We start from the raw sequence: 20613 nt of genomic DNA on the forward strand, positions 1-20613 counted from the left end.
AGTCGAGAGGTGGAAAGTGTGTGCGTGTGCGTGTGTGCGTGTGTGCGTGTGTGTGTGTGAGAGTGTGTGTGTCCGTTCGGCTCGCAGAGATAAGAACACGACCGTGGCAAAAAGTCCCTGAATGTCGTAAGAGGCGACTAATGGGTAGGAGTCGAGAGGTGAAGCGTGTATGTGTATGTGTGTGTGCGAGTGTGTGTGTGTGTGTCCGTTCGGCTCGCAGAGATAAGAATACGTCCGTGGCAAGAAGGCCATGCCTGTCGTAAGAGCAGAATAATGGGTAGGAGTCGAGAGGTAAAGAGTGTATGTGTGTGTGTTTGTGTGCGTGTGTGCGTGCGTGTGTGAGTGTGTGTGTGTCAGTGTGTGTGTCCGGTCGGCTCGCAGAGCCGTCTTCTTGCCGTGGCAAGAAGGCCCTGCCTGTCGTAAGAGGAGAATAATGGGTAGGAGTCGAGAGGTGAAGAGTGTATATGTGTGTGTGTGTGCGTGCGTGTGTATGTTTGTGTGTCCGTTTGGCATGCAGAGATAAGAATACGGCCTAGGCAAAAAGGCCCTGCCGCTTGAAAGGAGCGACTAATAAGTAGGAGTCGAGAGGTGAAGAGTGTATGTGTGTGTGCGTGTGTGTGTGCGTGTGTGAGTATGTGTGTGTTTGTTCGGCCTGCAGAGATAAGAACACGGCCAAGGCAAGAAGGCCCTGCCTGTCGTAAGAGGCGACTAATAGGTAGGAGTCAAGAGGTGAAGAATGTATGTGTGTGTGCGTGTGTACGTGTTTGTGTGTGTGTGAGTGTATGTGTGTGTGCGTGTGTGCGTGCGTGTGTGCGTGTGTGAGTATGTGTGTGTGTGTGTCCGTTCGTCTTGCAGAAATAAGAACACGGCCGAGGCAAGAAGGCCCTGCCTGTCGTGAGAGGCGACTAATAGGTAGGATTAGAGAGGTGAAGAATGTATGTGTGTGTGTATGTGTGTGTGTGTGTATTTGTGTGTGTGAGTGTGTGTGTCCAGTCGGCTCGCAGAGATAAGAACACGGCCGTGGCAAGAAGTCCCTGCCTGTCGTAAGAGGCGTGTGCGTGTGTGTGCGTGTGTAAGTGTGTGTGTATGTGTGTGTGTCTGTTTGGCTTGCAAAAATAAGAATACGGCCGAGGCAAGAAGGCTCTGCCTCTTGTATGGGGCGACTAATAGGTAGGAGTCGAGAGGTGAAGAGTGTATGTGTGTGTGAGTGTGCGTGTGTGCGTGTGTGTGCGTGTGTGAGTATGTGTGTGTATTTGTGTGTGTGAGTGTGTGTGTCCAGTCGGCTCGCAGAGATAAGAACACGGCCGTGGCAAGAAGGCCCTGCCTGTCTTAAGTGGCGTGTGCGTGTGTGTGCGTGTGTAAGAGTGTGTGTATGTGTGTGTGTCTGTTTGGCTTGCAGAAATAAGAATACGGCCGAGGCAAGAAGGCCCTGCCTCTTTTATGGGGCGACTAATAGGTAGGAGTCGAGAGGTGAATAGTGTATGTGTGTGTGTGCGTGTGTGGGTGTGTGTGTGTTTGTGCGTGTGTAAGTGTGTGCGTATGTATGTGTGTGTCCATTCGGCTCGCAGAGATTAGAATACGGCCGAGGCAAGAAGGCCATGCCTGTCGTAAGAGGCGACTAATGGGTAGGAGTCGAGAGGTGAAAAGTGTTTTTGGGTATGTGCGTGTGTGTGCGTGTGTGCGTGTGTGCGTGCGTGTGTGTGTGAGTGTGTGTGTGTCCGTTCGGCTTGCAGAAATAAGCTAACGGCCGAGGCAAGAAGGCCCTGCCTGTCGTAAGTGGCGACTAATTGGTAGGAGTCGAGAGGTGAAGAGTGTATGTGTGTGTGTGCGTGTGTGCGTGTGTGTGTGCGTGTGTGAGTGTGTGTGTGTCCGGTCGGCTCGCAGAGATAAGAACACGTCCGTGCCAAGAAGGCCCTGCCTGTCGTAAGCGGTGACTAATGGGTAGAAGTCGAGAGGTGAAGAGTGTATGTGTGTGTGTGCGTGTGTGCGTGTGTGTGCTTGTGTGAGTGTGTGTGTGTCCGGTCAGCTCGCAGAGATAAGAACACGGCCGTGGCAAGAAGGCCCTGCCTGTCGTAAGAGGCGACTAATGGGTAGGAGTCGAGAGGTGAAGAGTATATGTGTGTGTGTGTGTGTGTGTGTGCGTATGTGCGTGTGTGTGCGTGTGTGAGTGTATGTGTGTATTTGTGTGTGTGTGTGCGTGTCCAGTAGGATCGCAGAGATAAGAATACGGCCGTGGCAAGAAGGCCCTGCCTGTCGTAAGAGGTGACTAATAGGTAAGAGTCGAGTGGTGAAGAGTGTATATGTGTGTGTGTGCGTGTGTGTGCGTGTGTGAGTGTGTGTGTATGTTTGTGTGTCCGTTTGGCTTGCAGAGATAAGAATACGGCCAAGGCAAGAAGACCCTGCCTTTTGTAAGGGGCGACTAATAGGTAGGAGACGAGAGGTGAAGAGTGTATGTGTGTATGCGTGTGTGTGTGTGTGTGCGTGTGTGAGTATGTGTGTGTGTCCGTTTGGCTTGCAGAGATAAGAATACGGCCGAGGCAAGAACTGCCTCTTGTAAGGGGCGACTAATAGGTAGGAATCGAGAGGTGAAGAGTGTATGTGTGTGTGCGTGTGTGCGTGTGTGTGTGAGTGTATGTGTATGTGCCTGTGTGCGTGCGTGTGTGTGTGTCCGTGAGTGTGTGTGTGTATGTGTGTCCCTTCGGCTCGCAGAGAAAAGAAAACAGCGGTGGCAAGATTGCCATGCCTGTCGTAAGAGGTGACTAATGGGTAGGAGTCGAGAGGTGAAGAGTGTATGTGTGTGTGCGTGTGTGTGTGTTTGTACGTATGTGAGTGTGTGTGTATGGGTGTGTGTGTCCGTTCGGCTTGCAGACATAAGAATACGGCCGTGACAAGAAGGCCATGCTTGTTGTAATTAGCGGCTAATGGGTAGGAGTCGAGAGGTGAAGAGTGTTTGTGTGTGTGTGTGCGTGTGTGTTTGCGTGTGTGAGTGTGTGTGTGTATGTGTGTGTGTCCGTTAGGCTTGCAGAGATAAGAATACGGCCAAGGCAAGAAGGCCCTGCCTCTTGTAAGGGGCGACTAATAGGTAGGAATCGAGAGGTGAAGAGTGTCTGTGTGTGTGCGTGTGTGCGTGTGTGTTAGTGTATGTGTGTGTGCGTGTGTGGGTGCGTGTGTGTGTGTTTGTGAGTGTGTGTGTGTATGTGTGTCCCTTCGGCTCGCAGAGAAAAGAAAGCAGCGGTGGCAAGAATGCCATGCCTGTCGTAAGAGGTGACTAATGGGTAGGAGTCGAGAGGTGAAGAGTGTATGTGTGTGTGCGTGTGTGTGTGTTTGTGCGTTTGTTAGTGTGTGTGTGTATGTAAGTGTCCGTTCGGCTCGCAGAGATTAGAATACGCTCGAGGCAAGAAGGACATGCCAGTCGTAAAAGGCGACTAATGGGTAGGAGTCGAGAGGTGAAGAGTGTATTTGTGTGTGTGTGTGTGCGTGTGTGCGTGCGTGTGTGTGTGAGTGTGTGTATCCGTTCGGCTTGTAGAGATAAGAATACGGCCGGTGCAAGAAGGCCCTGCCTCTCGTAAGAGGCCACCAAAAGGGAGGAGTCGAGAGGTGAATAGTGTATGTATGTGTGTGTGACTGTGTGTGTGTCCGCTCGGCTCGCAGAGATAAAAATACGGCCGTGTGTGTGACGTGTGTGCGTGCGTGTCTGTGTGAGTGTGTGTGTGTGTCCGTTAGGCTCGCAAAGATAAGTATGCGTTCGTGGCAAGAAGGCCCTGCCTGTCTTAAGAGGCGACTAATGGATAGGAGTCGAAAGGTGGAGAGTGTGTGCGTGTGCGTGTACGTGTGCGTGTGTGCGTGTGTGCCTGTGTGCGTGTGTTTGTCTGTGCGTGTGTGTGTGTGTCCGTTCGACTCGCAGAGATAAGAATACGTCCGTGGCAAGAAGGCCCTGCCTGTCTTAAGAGGCGACTAATGGATAGGAATCGAGAGGTGGAGAGTGTGTGCGTGTGTGCGTGTGTGCGTGTGTGCCTGTGTGCGTGTTTTTGTGTGTGCGTGTGTGTGTGTGTCCGTTCGGCTTGCAGAGATAAGAACACGGCCGTGGCAAGAAGTCCCTGCCTGTCGTAAGAGGAGAATAATGGGTAGAAGTCGAGAGGTGAATAGTGTATGTGTGCTTGCGTGTGTGTGTTTGTGTGTGAGTGTGTGTGTGTGTCCGTTCGGCTCGCAGAGATAAGAATGCGTTCGTGGCAAGAAGGCCCTGCCTGTCTTAAGAGGCGACTAATGGATGGGAGTCGAGAGGTGTAGAGTGTGTGCGTGTGCGTGAGCGTTTGCGTGTGTGCGTTTGTGCCTGTGTGCGTGTGTTTGTGTGTGCGTGTATGTGTGTGTCCGGTCGGCTCGCTGAAATGAGAACACGGCCGTGGCAAGAAGGCCCTGCCTGTCGTAAGAGGCGACTAATGGGTAGGAGTCGAGAGGTGAAGAGGGTATGTGTGTGTGCGTGTGTGCGTGTGTGCGTGTGTGTGTGCGTGTGTGAGCGTGTGAGTATGTATGTGTGTCCGTTCGGCTTGCAGAGATAAGAATACGGCCGAGGCAAGAAGGCCCTGCCTGTCTTAAGAGGTGACTAATGGATAGGAGTCGAGAGGTGGAGAGTGTGTGCGTGTGCGTGTGCGTGTTCGTGTGTGCATGTGTGTGTGCGTGTGAGCGTGCGTGTGTGTGTGAGTGTGTGTGTATGTCCGTTCGGCTCTTAGAGATAAGAACATGGCCGTGGCAAGAAGGCCCTGCCTGTCGTAAAGGGCGACTAATGGGTAGGACTCGAGAGGTGAAGAGTGTATGTGTGTGTGTACGTGTGTGCGTGTGTGTGTGCGTGTGTGTTTGAGTGTGTGTGTATGTCCGTTCGGCTCGCAGAGATAAGAACATGGCCGTAGCAAGAAGGCCCTGCCTGTCGTAAGAGGCGACTAATGGGTAGGAGTCGAGAGGCAAAGAGTGTATGTGTGTGTGCGTGTGTGCGTGTGTGCGTGTGTGTGTGCGTGTGTGAGCGTGTGAGTATGTATGTGTGTCCGTTCGGCTTGCAGAGATAAGAATACGGCCGAGGCAAGAAGGCCCTGCCTGTCTTAAGAGGTGACTAATGGATAGGAGTCGAGAGGTTGAGAGTGTGTGCGTGTGCGTGTGCGTGTGCGTGTGTGCGTGTGTGTGTGTGTGCGTGTGAGCGTGCGTGTGTGTTTGAGTGTGTGTGTATGTCCGTTCGGCTCGCAGAGATAAGAACATGGCCGTAGCAAGAAGGCCCTGCCTGTCGTAAGAGGCGACTAATGGGTAGGAGTCGAGAGGCAAAGAGTGTATGTGTGTGTGCGTGTGTGCGTGTGTGCGTGTGTGCCTGTGTGCGTGTTTTTGTGTGTGCGTGTGTGTGTGTGTCCGTTCGGCTTGCAGAGATAAGAACACGGCCGTGGCAAGAAGTCCCTGCCTGTCGTAAGAGGAGAATAATGGGTAGAAGTCGAGAGGTGAATAGTGTATGTGTGCTTGCGTGTGTGTGTTTGTGTGTGAGTGTGTGTGTGTGTCCGTTCGGCTCGCAGAGATAAGAATGCGTTCGTGGCAAGAAGGCCCTGCCTGTCTTAAGAGGCGACTAATGGATGGGAGTCGAGAGGTGTAGAGTGTGTGCGTGTGTGCGTGTGTGTGTGTTTGTGCGTTTGTTAGTGTGTGTGTGTATGTAAGTGTCCGTTCGGATCGCAGAGATTAGAATACGCTCGAGGCAAGAAGGACATGCCAGTCGTAAAAGGCGACTAATGGGTAGGAGTCGAGAGGTGAAGAGTGTATTTGTGTATGTGTGTGTGCGTGTGTGGGTGCGTGTGTGTGTGTTTGTGAGTGTGTGTGTGTATGTGTGTCCCTTCGGCTCGCAGAGAAAAGAAAGCAGCGGTGGCAAGAATGCCATGCCTGTCGTAAGAGGTGACTAATGGGTAGGAGTCGAGAGGTGAAGAGTGTATGTGTGTGTGCGTGTGTGTGTGTTTGTGCGTTTGTTAGTGTGTGTGTGTATGTAAGTGTCCGTTCGGCTCGCAGAGATTAGAATACGCTCGAGGCAAGAAGGACATGCCAGTCGTAAAAGGCGACTAATGGGTAGGAGTCGAGAGGTGAAGAGTGTATTTGTGTGTGTGTGTGTGCGTGTGTGCGTGCGTGTGTGTGTGAGTGTGTGTATCCGTTCGGCTTGCAGAGATAAGAATACGGCCGGTGCAAGAAGGCCCTGCCTCTCGTAAGAGGCGACCAAAAGGGAGGAGTCGAGAGGTGAATAGTGTATGTATGTGTGTGTGACTGTGTGTGTGTCCGCTCGGCTCGCAGAGATAAAAATACGGCCGTGGCAAAAAGGCCCTGAATGTCGTAACGGGCGACTAATGGGTAGGAGTCGAGAGGTGAAGCGTGTATGTGTGTGTGTGTGTGTGTGTGTGCGAGTGTGTGTGTGTGTGTCCGTTCGGCTCGCAGAGGTAAGAATACGTCCGTGGCAAGAAGGCCCTGTCTGTCGTAAGAGGAGAATAATGGGTAGGAGTCGAGAGGTGAAAAGTGTATGTGTGTGTGTGTGTGTGTGTGTGCGTGCGTGTGTATGTTCGTGTGTCTGTTTGGCATGCAGAGATAGGAATACGGCCGAGGCAAAAAGGCCCTGCCGCTTGTAAGGAGCGACTAATAAGTAGGAGTCGAGAGGTGAAGAGTGTATATGTGTGTGCGTGTGTGTGTGCGTGTGTGAGTTTGTGTGTGTGTTAGTTCGGCCTGCAGAGATAAGAACACGACGGAGGCAAGAAGGCCCTGCCTATCGCAAAAGGCGACTAATAGGTAGGAGTCGAGAGGTGAAGAGTGTATGTATGTGTGTGCGTGTGTGCATGTGTGTGTGCGTGTGTGTGTGTGAGTGTATGTGTGTGTTCGTGTGAGCGTGCGTGTGTGCGTGTGCGTCTGTGTGGATGTTTGTGAGTATGTGTGTGTGTGCGTGCGTGCGTGTGTGTGTGAGTGTGTGTATCCCTACGGCTCGCAGAGATAAGAGTACGGCCGTGGTAAGAAGGCCATGCCTGCTGTAAGGAGCAACTAATGGGTAGGAGTCGCGAGTTGAAGAGTGTACCTGTGTGTGAGTGTGTGTGTGTGCGTGTGTGAGTGTATGTGTGTGTGTGTCCGTTCGGCTTGCAGAGATAAGAATACAGCCGTAGCAAGAAGGCCCTGCCTGTCGTAAGAGGCGACTAATGGGTAGGAGTCGAGAGGTTGAGAGTGTAGATATGTGCATGTGTGGTGTGTGCGCGTGTGTGTGTGCGTGTGTGTATGTGTGTGTGTCCCTTCGGCTTACAGAGATAAGAATTCGGTCGTGGCAAGAAGGCCATGCCTGTCGTAAGAGGCGACTAATGGGTAGGAATCGAGAGGTGAAGAGTGTATGTGTTCGTGTGTGTGTGTGTGTGTGAGTATGTGTGTGTGTATGTGTATGTGTGTGTGTGTCCCTTCGGCTTACAGAGATAAGAATTCGGTCGTGGCAAGAAGGCCATGCCTGCTGTAATGAGCGACTAATGGGTAGGAGTCGATAGGTGAAGAGTGAACGTGTGTGTAAGTGTGTGTGCATGTATGTGTGTATGTTCGGCTTGCAGAGATAAGAATACAGCGAGGCAAGAAGGCCCTGCCTGTCGTAATGGGCGAGTAATAGGTAGGAGTCGTGAGGTGAAGAGTGTAGGTGTGTGTGTGTGTGAGTGTGTGTGTGTGTGTGTCCGTTCAGCTCGCAGAGATAAGAATACGGCGGTGGCAAGAAGGCCCTGCCTGTCGTAAGGGGCGAGTAATAGGTAAGAGTCGAGAGGTGAATAGTGTAGGTGTGTGTGTGTGTGTGAGTGTGTATGTGTGTCTGTATGCAAGAAGGCCATGCCTGTCGTAAGAGGCAACTAATGGGTAGGAGTCGAGAGGTGAAGAGTGTATGTGTGCTTGTGTGTGTGTGTGTTCGTGTGTGCGTGTGTGTGTGTGTAAGCATGTGTGTGTGTATATGTGTATGTGTGTGTGTTGGTCCCTTCTGCTCGCAGAGATAAGAATACGGCCGTGGCAAGAAGGCCATGCCTGCTGTAAGGAGCGACTAATGGGTAGGAGTCGAGAGGTAAAGAGTGTACGTGTGTGTGTGCGTGTGTTCGTGTGTGAGTGTGTTTGTGTGTGCGTGTGTGTGTGTGTGTTCGTGTGAACGTGTGTGTGTGTGCGAGTGTATGTACGTGTGTCCGTTCGGCTTGCAGAGATAAGAATACGTCCGTGGCAAGAAGGCCCTGCCTGTCTTAAGAGGCGACTAATGGATAGGAGTCGAGAGGTGGAGAGTGTGTGCGTGTGCGTGTGCGTGTGCGTGGGTGCGTGTGTGTGTGTGTGCGTGTGTGCGTGCGTGTGTGTGTGAGTGTGTGTGTGAGTGTGTGTGTCCGTTCGGCACACAGAGATAAGAACTCGACTGTGGCAAGTAGTCCCTGTCTGTTGTAAGAGGCGACTAATGGGTAGGAGTCGAAAGGTGAAGAGTGTATGTGTGTGTGTGTGTGTGCTTGTGTGCGTGTGTTTGTGCGTGTGTGAGTGTGTGTGTGTGCGTGTGTGCGAACGTGCGTGTGTGTGTGTGTGTGTTTGTCCGCTCGGCTTTCAGAGATAAGAATACGGCCGGGGCAAGAAGGCCCTGCCTCTCTTAAGAGGCGACTAATGGATAGGAATCGAGAGGTGGAGAGTGTGTGCGTGTGTGCGTATGTGCGTGTGTGCCTGTGTGCGTGTGTTTGTGTGTGCGTGTGTGTGTGTCCGTTCGGCTTGCAGAGATAAGAACACGGCCGTGGCAAGAAGTCCCTGCCTGTCGTAAGAGGAGAATAATGGGTAGAAGTCGAGAGGTGAATACTGTATGTGTGCTTGCGTGTGTGCGTGTGTGTGAGTGTGTGTGTGTGTCCGTTCGGGTCGCAGAGATAAGAACACGGCCGTGGCAAGAAGTCCCTGAATGTCGTAAGAGGCGACTAATGGATAGGAGTCGAGAGGTGGAGACTGTGAGCGTGTACGTGTGCGTGTGCGTGTGTGCGTGTGTGCCTGTGTGCGTGTTTTTGTGTGTGCGTGTGTGTGTGTGTGTGTGTCCGTTCGGCTTGCAATGATAAGAACACGCCCGTGGCAAGAAGTATCTGCCTGTCGAAAGAGGAGAATAATGGGTAGGAGTCGAGAGGTGAAGAGTGTATGTGTGTGCGTGTGTGCGTGCGTGTTTAAGTGTGTGTGTATGTGAGTGTGTGATTGTGTGTGAGTGTGTGTGTGCGGTCGGCTCGCAGAGATAAGAACACAGCCGTGGCAAGAAGGCCCTGCCTATCGTAAGAGGCGCCTAATAGGTAGGAGTCGAGAGGTGAAGAGTGTATGTGTGTGCGCGTGTGTGCGTGTTTGTGTGTGTGTGAGTGTATGTGTGTGTGCGTGTGTGCGTGCGTGTGTGTGTGTGTGTTTGTGAGTGTGTGTGTGTGTATGTGTGTGTCCCTTCGGCTCGCAGAGATAAGTAAACAGCCGTGGCAAGAAGGCGATGCAAATCGTACGGGGCGACTAATGGGTAGGAGTCGAGAGGTGAAGAGTGGGCGACTAATAAGTAGGAGGCGAGTGGTGAAAAGTGTATGTGCGTGTGTGCGTGTGTGTGTGCGTGTGTAAGTTTGTGTGTGTGTTAGTTCGGCTTGCAGAGATAAGAACACGACTGAGGCAAGAAGGCCCTGCCCATCGTAAGAGCCGACTAATAGGTAGGAGTCGACAGGTGAAGAGTGTATGTGTGTGGGTGCGTGTGTGCGTGTGTGTGCGTGTGTGAGTTTGTGTGTGTGTCCGTTCGGCTTGCAGAGATAAGAACACGGCCGAGGCAAGAAGGCCTTGCCTGTCGTGAGAGACGACTAATAGGTAGGAGTCGAGAGGTAAAGAATGTATGTGTGTGTGCGTGTGTGCGTGTTTGTGTGTGTGTGAGTGTATGTGTGTGTGCGTGTGTGTGGCGTGTGTGCGTGCGTGTCTGTGTGAGTGTGTGTGTGTGTCCGTTAGGCTCGCAGAGATAAGAATGCGTTCGTGGCAAGAAGGCCCTGCCTGTCTTAAGAGGCGACTAATGGATAGGAGTCGAAAGGTGGAGAGTGTGTGCGTGTGCGTGTACGTGTGCGTGTGTGCGTGTGTGCCTGTGTGCGTGTGTTTGTCTGTGCGTGTGTGTGTGTGTGTCCGTTCGACTCGCAGAGATAAGAATACGTCCGTGGCAAGAAGGCCCTGCCTGTCTTAAGAGGCGACTAATGGATAGGAATCGAGAGGTGGAGAGTGTGTGCGTGTGTGCGTGTGTGCGTGTGTGCGTGTGTGCCTGTGTGCGTGTTTTTGTGTGTGCGTGTGTGTGTGTGTCCGTTCGGCTTGCAGAGATAAGAACACGGCCGTGGCAAGAAGTCCCTGCCTGTCGTAAGAGGGGAATAATGGGTAGAAGTCGAGAGGTGAATAGTGTATGTGTGCTTGCGTGTGTGTGTTTGTGTGTGAGTGTGTGTGTGTGTCCGTTCGGCTCGCAGAGATAAGAATGCGTTCGTGGCAAGAAGGCCCTGCCTGTCTTAAGAGGCGACTAATGGATGGGAGTCGAGAGGTGTAGAGTGTGTGCGTGTGCGTGAGCGTTTGCGTGTGTGCGTTTGTGCCTGTGTGCGTGTGTTTGTGTGTGCGTGTATGTGTGTGTCCGGTCGGCTCGCTGAAATGAGAACACGGCCGTGGCAAGAAGGCCCTGCCTGTCGTAAGAGGCGACTAATGGGTAGGAGTCGAGAGGTGAAGAGGGTATGTGTGTGTGCGTGTGTGCGTGTGTGCGTGTGTGTGTGCGTGTGTGAGCGTGTGAGTATGTATGTGTGTCCGTTCGGCTTGCAGAGATAAGAATACGGCCGAGGCAAGAAGGCCCTGCCTGTCTTAAGAGGTGACTAATGGATAGGAGTCGAGAGGTGGAGAGTGTGTGCGTGTGCGTGTGCGTGTTCGTGTGTGCATGTGTGTGTGCGTGTGAGCGTGCGTGTGTGTGTGAGTGTGTGTGTATGTCCGTTCGGCTCTTAGAGATAAGAACATGGCCGTGGCAAGAAGGCCCTGCCTGTCGTAAAGGGCGACTAATGGGTAGGACTAGAGAGGTGAAGAGTGTATGTGTGTGTGTACGTGTGTGCGTGTGTGTGTGCGTGTGTGTTTGAGTGTGTGTGTATGTCCGTTCGGCTCGCAGAGATAAGAACATGGCCGTAGCAAGAAGGCCCTGCCTGTCGTAAGAGGCGACTAATGGGTAGGAGTCGAGAGGCAAAGAGTGTATGTGTGTGTGCGTGTGTGCGTGTGTGCGTGTGTGTGTGCGTGTGTGAGCGTGTGAGTATATATGTGTGTCCGTTCGGCTTGCAGAGATAAGAATACGGCCGAGGCAAGAAGGCCCTGCCTGTCTTAAGAGGTGACTAATGGATAGGAGTCGAGAGGTTGAGAGTGTGTGCGTGTGCGTGTGCGTGTGCGTGTGTGCGTGTGTGTGTGTAAGCGTGTGAGCGTGCGTGTGTGTTTGAGTGTGTGTGTATGTCCGTTCGGCTCGCAGAGATAAGAACATGGCCGTAGCAAGAAGGCCCAGCCTGTCGTAAGAGGCGACTAATGGGTAGGAGTCGAGAGGCAAAGAGTGTATGTGTGTGTGCGTGTGTGCGTGTGTGCGTGTGTGCCTGTGTGCGTGTTTTTGTGTGTGCGTGTGTGTGTGTGTCCGTTCGGCTTGCAGAGATAAGAACACGGCCGTGGCAAGAAGTCCCTGCCTGTCGTAAGAGGAGAATAATGGGTAGAAGTCGAGAGGTGAATAGTGTATGTGTGCTTGCGTGTGTGTGTTTGTGTGTGAGTGTGTGTGTGTGTCCGTTCGGCTCGCAGAGATAAGAATGCGTTCGTGGCAAGAAGGCCCTGCCTGTCTTAAGAGGCGACTAATGGATGGGAGTCGAGAGGTGTAGAGTGTGTGCGTGTGCGTGAGCGTTTGCGTGTGTGCGTTTGTGCCTGTGTGCGTGTGTTTGTGTGTGCGTGTATGTGTGTGTCCGGTCGGCTCGCTGAAATGAGAACACGGCCGTGGCAAGAAGGCCCTGCCTGTCGTAAGAGGCGACTAATGGGTAGGAGTCGAGAGGTGAAGAGGGTATGTGTGTGTGCGTGTGTGCGTGTGTGCGTGTGTGCGTGTGTGTGTGCGTGTGTGAGCGTGTGAGTATGTATGTGTGTCCGTTCGGCTTGCAGAGATAAGAATACGGCCGAGGCAAGAAGGCCCTGCCTGTCTTAAGAGGTGACTAATGGATAGGAGTCGAGAGGTGGAGAGTGTGTGCGTGTGCGTGTGCGTGTGTGCATGTGTGTGTGCGTGTGAGCGTGCGTGTGTGTGTGAGTGTGTGTGTATGTCCGTTCGGCTCTCAGAGATAAGAACATGGCCGTGGCAAGAAGGCCCTGCCTGTCGTAAAGGGCGACTAATGGGTAGGACTCGAGAGGTGAAGAGTGTATGTGTGTGTGTAAGTGTGTGCGTGTGTGTGTGCGTGTGTGTTTGAGTGTGTGTGTATGTCCGTTCGGCTCGCAGAGATAAGAACATGGCCGTAGCAAGAAGGCCCTGCCTGTCGTAAGAGGCGACTAATGGGTAGGAGTCGAGAGGCAAAGAGTGTATGTGTGTGTGCGTGTGTGCGTGTGTGCGTGTGTGTGTGCGTGTGTGAGCGTGTGAGTATGTATGTGTGTCCGTTCGGCTTGCAGAGATAAGAATACGGCCGAGGCAAGAAGGCCCTGCCTGTCTTAAGAGGTGACTAATGGATAGGAGTCGAGAGGTTGAGAGTGTGTGCGTGTGCGTGTGCGTGTGCGTGTGTGCGTGTGTGTGTGTGTGTGCGTGTGAGCGTGCGTGTGTGTTTGAGTGTGTGTGTATGTCCGTTCGGCTCGCAGAGATAAGAACATGGCCGTAGCAAGAAGGCCCTGCCTGTCGTAAGAGGCGACTAATGGGTAGGAGTCGAGAGGCAAAGAGTGTATGTGTGTGTGCGTGTGTGCGTGTGTGCGTGTGTGTGTGCGTGTGTGAGCGTGTGAGTATGTATGTGTGTCCGTTCGGCTTGCAGAGATAAGAATACGGCCGAGGCAAGAAGGCCCTGCCTGTCTTAAGAGGTGACTAATGGATAGGAGTCGAGAGGTGGAGAGTGTGTGCGTGTGCGTGTGCGTGTGCGTGTGCGTGTGTGCATGTGTGTGTGCGTGTGAGCGTGCGTGTGTGAGTGAGTGTGTGTGTATGTCCGTTCGGCTCTCAGAGATAAGAACATGGCCGTGGCAAGAAGGCCCTGCCTGTCGTAAAGGGCGACTAATGGGTAGGACTCGAGAGGTGAAGAGTGTATGTGTGTGTGTACGTGTGTGCGTGTGTGTGTGCGTGTGTGAGTATGTGTGTGTGTCCGTTCGGCTTGCAGAGATAAGAATACGTTTGTGGCAAGAAGTCCCTGAATGTCGTAAGAGGCGACTAATGGGTAGGAGTCGAGAGGTTAAGAGTGTATGTGTGTGTGTGTGTGTGTGAGTGTATGTGTGTTCGTTCGCCTTGCAGAGATAAGAACACGGCCGAGGCAAGAAGACCCTGCTTGTCGTGAGAGACGACTAATAGGTAGGAGTCGAGAGGTGAAGAATGTATGCGTGTGTGCGTATGTGCGTGTTTGTGTGTGTGAGTGTATGTGTGTGTGCGTGTGTGCGTGCGTGTGTGCGTGTGTGTGTGAGTGTGTGTGTATGTGTGTGTCCGTTCGGCTTGCAGAGATAAGAACACGGCCGTGGCAAGAAGTTCCTGCCTGTCGTAAGAGGAGAATAATGGGTAGGAGTCGAGAGGTGAAGAGTGTGTGCGTGTGCGTGTGCGTGTGCGTGTGTGTGTGTGCGTGTGTGTGTGTCCGTTTGGCTTGCAGAGATAAGAACACGGCCGTGGCAAGAAGTCCCTGCCTGTCGTAAGAGGCGACTAATGAATAGGAGTCGAAAGGTGAAGAGCGTATGTGTCTTTGTGTGTGTGCGTGTGTTTTTGCGTGTGTGAGTATGTGTGTGTATTTGTGTGTGTGTGTCAGTTTGGCTTGCAGAGATAAGAATACGGCCGAGGCAAGAAGGCCCTGAATGTCGTAAGAGGCGACTTATGGGTAGGAGTCGAGAGGTTAAGAGTGTATGTGTGTGTGTGTGTGAGTGTGTGTGTGTCCGTTCGGCTTGCAGAGATAAGAACACGGCCGAGGCAAGAAGACCCTGCCTGTCGTGAGAGACGACTAATAGGTAGGAGTCGAGAGGTGAAGAATGTATGTGTGTGTGCGTATGTGCGTGTTTGTGTGTGTGAGTGTATGTGTGTGTGCGTGTGTGGGTGCGTGTGTGCGTGTGTGTGTGAGTGTGTGTGTATGTGTGTGTCCGTTTGGCTTGCAGAGATAAGAACACGGCCGTGGCAAGAAGTCCCTGCCTGTCGTAAGAGGAGAATAATGGGTAGGAGTCGAGGGGTGAAGAGTGTGTGCGTGTGAGTGTGCGTGTTTGTGTGTGTGTGCGTGTGTGTGTGTCCGTTCGGCTTGCAGATATAAGAATACGTCCGTGGCAAGAAGGCCCTGCCTGTCTTAAGAGGCGACTAATGGATAGGAATCGAGAGGTGGAGAGTGTGTGCGTGTGTGCGTGTGTGCGTGTGTGCCTGTGTGCGTGTTTTTGTGTGTGCGTGTGTGTGTGTGTGTCCGTTCGGCTTGCAGAGATAAGAACACGGCCGTGGCAAGAAGTCCCTGCCTGTCGTAAGAGGAGAATAATGGGTAGAAGTCGAGAGGTGAATAGTGTATGTGTGCTTGCGTGTGTGTGTTTGTGTGTGAGTGTGTGTGTGTGTCCGTTCGGCTCGCAGAGATAAGAATGCGTTCGTGGCAAGAAGGCCCTGCCTGTCTTAAGAGGCGACTAATGGATGGGAGTCGAGAGGTGTAGAGTGTGTGCGTGTGCGTGAGCGTTTGCGTGTGTGCGTTTGTGCCTGTGTGCGTGTGTTTGTGTGTGCGTGTATGTGTGTTTCCGGTCGGCTCGCTGAAATGAGAACACGGCCGTGAAGTGAAGAGTGTATGTGTCTTTGTGTGTGTGCGTGTATTTGTGCGTGTGTGAGTATATGTCTGTATTTGTGTGTGTGTCCGTTTGGCTTGCAGAGATAAGAATACGGCCGAGCCAAGAAGGCCCTCTCTCTTGTAAGGGGCGACTAATAGGTAGGAGTCGAAAGGTGAATAGTGTATGTGTGTGTGTGTGTGCGTGTGTATGTATGTGTGTGTCCATTCGGCTCGCAGAGATTAGAATACGGCCGAGGCAATAAGGTCATGCCTGTCTTAAGAGGCGACTAATGGATAGGAGTCGAAAGGTGGAGAGTGTATATGTGTGTGTGCGCGTGTGAGCGTGCGTGTGTGTGCGTGTTCTTGTATGTGTGTGTGTGAGTGGGTGTGTGTCCGGTCGGCTCGCAGAGATAAAAACATGGCCGTGGCAGGAAGGCCCTGCCTATCGTAAGAGGCGACTAATGGGTAGGAGTCGAGGGTGAAGAGTGTATGTGTGTGCGTGTGTGCGTGTGTGCGTGTGCTTGTGTGCGTTCGTCTTGCAGAGATAAGAACACGACCGTGGCACGAAGTCCCTGCCTTTCGAAAGAGAAGAATAATGGGTAGGAGTCGAGAGGTGAAGAGTGTATATGTGTGTGTGCGCGTGTGTGCGTTCGTGTGTGTGTGTGTTCTTGTATGTGTGTGTGTGAGTGTGTGTGTGTGTCCGGTCGGCTCGCAGAGATAAGAACATGGCCGTGGCAGGAAGGCCCTGCCTGTCGTAAGAGGCGACTAATGGGTAGGAATCGAGAGGTGAAGAGTGTATGTGTGTGTGTGCGTGTGTGCGTGTGTGTGTGCGTGTGTGTGTATGTGTGTGTGTCCGTCTGGCTTGCAGAGGTAAGAATACGGCAAAGGCAAGAAGACCCTACCAGTTGTAAGGGGCGACTAATAGGTAGGAGTCGAGAGGTGAAGAGTGTATGTGTGTGTGTGTGCGTGTGTGCGTGTGTGTGTGCGTGTGTGAGTATGTGTGTGTGTCCGTTCGACTTGCAGAGATAAGAACACGGCCGTGGCAAGAAGTCCCTGCCTGTCGTAAGAGGAGAATAATGGGTAGGAGTCGAGAGGTGAAGAGTGTATGTGTGTGTGTGTGGTTGTGTGCGTGTGTGCGTGTGTGGGCGTGTGTGAGTGTGTGTGTATGTGTGTGTCCGTTTGGCTTGCAGAGATAAGAATACGGTCGAGGCCAGAAGGCCCTGCCTCTTGTAAGGGTCGACTAATAAGTAGGAGTCGAGAGGTGAAGAGTGTCTGTGTGTGTGTGCGTGTGTGCGTGTGTGTGTGCGTGTGTGTGTGCGTGTGTGAGTATGTGTGTGTGTTAGTTTGGCTTGCAGAGATGAGAACACGACCGCGGCAAGAAGGCCCTGCTTATCGTAAGAGGCGAATAAAAGGTAGGAGTCGAGAGGTGAAGAGTGTATGTGTGTGTGCGTGTGTGCGTGTGTGTGTGTTTGTGCGTGTGTGAGTGTGTGTGTATAAGTGTGTGTGTCCGTTCGGCTTGCAGAGATATGAATACGGCCGGGGCAAGAAGGCCCTGCCTCTCGTAAGAGGCGACAAAAAGGGAGGAGTCGAGAGGTGAATAGTGTATGTGTGTGTGTGTGACTGTGTGTTTTTGTCCGCTCGGCTCGCAGAGATAAAATTACGGCCGTGGCAAGAAGGCCCTGCCTGTCTTAAGAGGCGGCTAATGGATAGGTGTCGAGAGGTGGAGAGTGTGTGCGTGTGCGTGTACGTGTGCGTGGGTGCGTGTGTGTGCGTGTGTGCGTGTGTGTGTGTGTGAGTGTGTGTGTGTCCGTTCGGCTCGCAGAGATAAGAACACGGCCGTGGCAAGAAGTCCCTGAATGTCGTAAGAGGCGACTAATAGGTAGGAGTCGAGAGGTGAAGCGTGTATGTGTGTGTATGTGTGTTTGCGAGTGTGTGTGTGTGTGTGTCCGTTTGGCTCGCAGAGATAAGAACACGTCCGTAGCAAGAAGGCCCTGCCTGTCGTAAGAGGCGACTAATGGATAGGAGTCGAGAGGTGGAGAGTGTGTGCGTGTACGTGTGCGTGCGTGTTTAAGTGTGTGTGTATGTAAGTGTGTGAGTGTGTGTGAGTGTGTGTGTGTGCGGTCGGCTCGCAGAGATAAGAACACAGCCGTGGCAAGAAGGCCCTGCCTGTCGTAAGAGGCGAGTAATAAGTAGGAGTCGAGAGGTGAAGAGTGTATTTGTGTGTGTGTGCGTGTGTGCGTGTGTGCGTGTGTGTGTGCGTGTGTGCGTGTGTGCGTGCGTGTGTGCGTGTGTGCGTGTGTGTGTGAGTGTGTGTGTATGTGTGTGTCCGTTCGGCTTGCAGAGATAAGAACACGGCCGTGGCAAGAAGTCCCTGCCTGTCGTAAGAGGAGAATAATTGGTAGGAGTCGAGAGGTGAAGAGTGTTTGTGTGTGTGCGTGTGTGCGTACGTGTGTGAGTGTGTGTGTGTGAATGTGTGTGTTTGTCAGTGTGTGTGTGTCCGTTCGGCTCGCAGAGATTAGAATACGGCCGAGGCAATAAGTCCATGCCTGTCGTAAGATGCGACTAATGGGTAGGAGTCGAGAGGTGAAGAGTGTATTTGTGTGTCTGTGCGTGTGTGCGTGTGTCTGTGCGTGTGTGCGTGTGTGCGTGCGTGTGTGCGTGTGTTTGTGAGTGTGTGTGTATGTGTGTGTCCGTTCGGCTTGCAGAGATAAGAACACGGCCGTGGCAAGAAGTCCCTGCCTGTCGTAAAAGGAGAATAATGGGTAGGAGTCGAGAGGTGAAGAGTGTGTGCGTGTGCGTGTGCGTGTGCGTGTGTGTGTGCGTGTATGTGTGTGTCCGTTCGGCTTGCAGAGATAAGAACACGGCCGTGGCAAGAAGTCCCTGCCTGTCGTAAGAGGAGAATAATGGGTAGGAGTCGAGAGGTGAAGAGTGTATGTGTGTGTGCGTGTGTGCGTACGTGTGTGAGTGTGTGTGTGTGAATGTGTGTGTGTGTCAGTGTGTGTGTGTCCGGTCGGCTCGCAGAGATAATAACACGGCCGTGGCAAGAAGTCCCTGCCTTTCGTAATAGGAGAATAATGGGTAGGAGTCGAGAGGTGAAGAGTGTATGTGTCTTTGTGTGTGTGCGTGTGTGAGTATGTGTGTTTATTTGTGTGTGTGTGTGTCCGTTTGGCTTGCAGAGATAAGAATATGGCCCAGGCAAGAAGGCCCTGCCTGTCGTAAGAGGCGACTAATGGGTAGGAGTCGAGAGGTGGAGAGTGTGTGTGTATGCGTGTGTGTGTGTGTCCGTTCGGCTTGCAGAGATAAGAATACGGCCGTGGAAGAAGTCCCTGCCTGTCGTAATAGGAGAATAATGGGTAGGAGTCGAGAGGTGAAGAGTTTATGTGTGTGTGTGCGTGTGTGCGTACGTGTGTGAGTGTGTGTGTGAATGTGTGTGTGTGTCAGTGTGTGTGTCCGTTCGGCTCGCAGAGATTAGAATACGGCCGAGGCAATAAGTCCATGCCTGTCGTAAGATGCGACTAATGGGTAGGAGTCGAGGGGTTAAGAGTGTATTTGTGTGTGTGTGCGTGTGTGCGTGTGTGTGTGCGTAGGTGCGTGTGTGTGTGTAAGTATGTGTGTGTCCGTTCGGCTCGCAGAGATAAGAACACGGCCGTGGCAAGAAGTCCCTGCCTGTCGTAAGAGGCGACTAATGAATAGGAGTCGAGAGGTGAAGAGTGTATGTGTCTTTGTGTGTGTGCGTGTATTTGTGCGTGTGTGAGTATATGTCTGTATTTGTGTGTGTGTCCGTTTGGCTTGCAGAGATAAGAATACGGCCGAGGCAAGAAGGCCCTCTCTCTTGTAAGGGGCGACTAATAGGTAGGAGTCGAAAGGTGAATAGTGTATGTGTGTGTGTGTGTGTGTGTGTGTGTGTGCGTGTGTGGGTATGTGTGTGTTTGTGCGTGTGTAAGTGTGTGTGTGTATGTATGTGTGTGTCCATTCGTCTCGCAGAGATTAGAATACAGCCGAGGCAAGAAGGTCATGCCTGTCTTAAGAGGCGACTAATGGATAGGAGTCGAAAGGTGGAGAGTGTATATGTGTGTGTGTGCGCGTGTGTGCGTGCGTGTGTGTGCGTGTTCTTGTATGTGTGTGTGTGAGTGGGTGTGTGTCCGGTCGGCTCGCAGAGATAAAAACATGGCCGTGGCAGGAAGGCCCTGCCTATCGTAAGAGGCGACTAATGGGTAGGAGTCGAGGGTGAAGAGTGTATGTGTGTGTGTGTGTGTGCGTGTGTGCGTATGCGTGTGTGCGTTCGTCTTGCAGAGATAAGAACACGACCGTGGCAAGAAGTCCCTGCCTTTCGAAAGAGAAGAATAATGGGTAGGAGTCGAGAGGTGAAGAGTGTATATGTGTGTGTGCGCGTGTGTGCGTTCGTGTGTGTGTGTGTGTTCTTGTATGTGTGTGTGTGAGTGTGTGTGTGTCCGGTCGGCTCGCAGAGATAAGAACATGGCCGTGGCAGGAAGGCCCTGCCTGTCGTAAGAGGCGACTAATGGGTAGGAGTCGAGAGGTGAAAAGAGTGTATGTGTGTGTGTGCGTGTGTGCGTGTGTGTGTGCGTGTGTGAGTGTGTGTGTATGTGTGTGTGTCCGTCTGGCTTGCAGAGGTAAGAATACGGCAAAGGCAAGAAGACCCTACCAGTTGTAAGGGGCGACTAATAGGTAGGAGTCGAGAGGTGAAGAGTGTATGTGTGTGTGTGCGTGTGTGCGTGTGTGTGTGCGTGTGTGAGTATGTGTGTGTGTCCGTTCGGCTTGCAGAGATAAGAACACGGCCGTGGCAAGAAGTCCCTGCCTGTCGTAAGAGGAGAATAATGGGTAGGAGTCGAGAGGTGAAGAGTGTATGTGTGTGTGTGTGTGTGTGCGTGTGTGCGTGTGTGGGCGTGTGTGAGTGTGTGTGTATGTGTGTGTCCGTTTGGCTTGCAGAGATAAGAATACGGCCGAGGCCAGAAGGCCCTGCCTCTTGTAAGGGTCGACTAATAAGTAGGAGTCGAGAGGTGAAGAGTGTATGTGTGTGTGTGTGCGTGTGTGCGTGTGTGTGTGCGTGTGTGTGTGCGTGTGTGAGTATGTGTGTGTGTTAGTTTGGCTTGCAGAGATGAGAACACGACCGCGGCAAGAAGGCCCTGCTTATCGTAAGAGGCGACTAAAAGGTAGGAGTCGAGAGGTGAAGAGTGTATGTGTGTGTGCGTGTGTGCGTGTGTGTGTGTTTGTGCGTGTGTGAGTGTGTGTGTATGAGTGTGTGTGTCCGTTCGGCTTGCAGAGATATAAATATGGCCGGGGCAAGAAGGCCCTGTCCCTCGTAAGAGGCGACCAAAAGGGAGGAGTCGAGAGATGAATAGTGTATGTGTGTGTGTGTGACTGTGTGTTTTTGTCCGCTCGGCTCGCAGAGATAAGATTACGGCCGTGGCAAGAAGGCCCTGCCAGTCTTAAGAGGCGGCTAATGGATGGTGTCGAGAGGTGGAGAGTGTGTGCGTGTACGTGTGCGTGCGTGTTTAAGTGTGTGTGTATGTAAGTGTGTGAGTGTGTGTGAGTGTGTGTGTGTGCGGTCGGCTCGCAGAGATAAGAACACAGCCGTGGCAAGAAGGCCCTGCCTGTCGTAAGAGGCGAGTAATAAGTAGGAGTCGAGAGGTGAAGAGTGTATGTGTGTGTGTGC

The sequence above is a fragment of the Diabrotica undecimpunctata genome, unplaced genomic scaffold, assembly GCF_040954645.1.
Source record: "Diabrotica undecimpunctata isolate CICGRU unplaced genomic scaffold, icDiaUnde3 ctg00000573.1, whole genome shotgun sequence".
Classification (NCBI taxonomy): domain Eukaryota; kingdom Metazoa; phylum Arthropoda; class Insecta; order Coleoptera; family Chrysomelidae; genus Diabrotica; species Diabrotica undecimpunctata.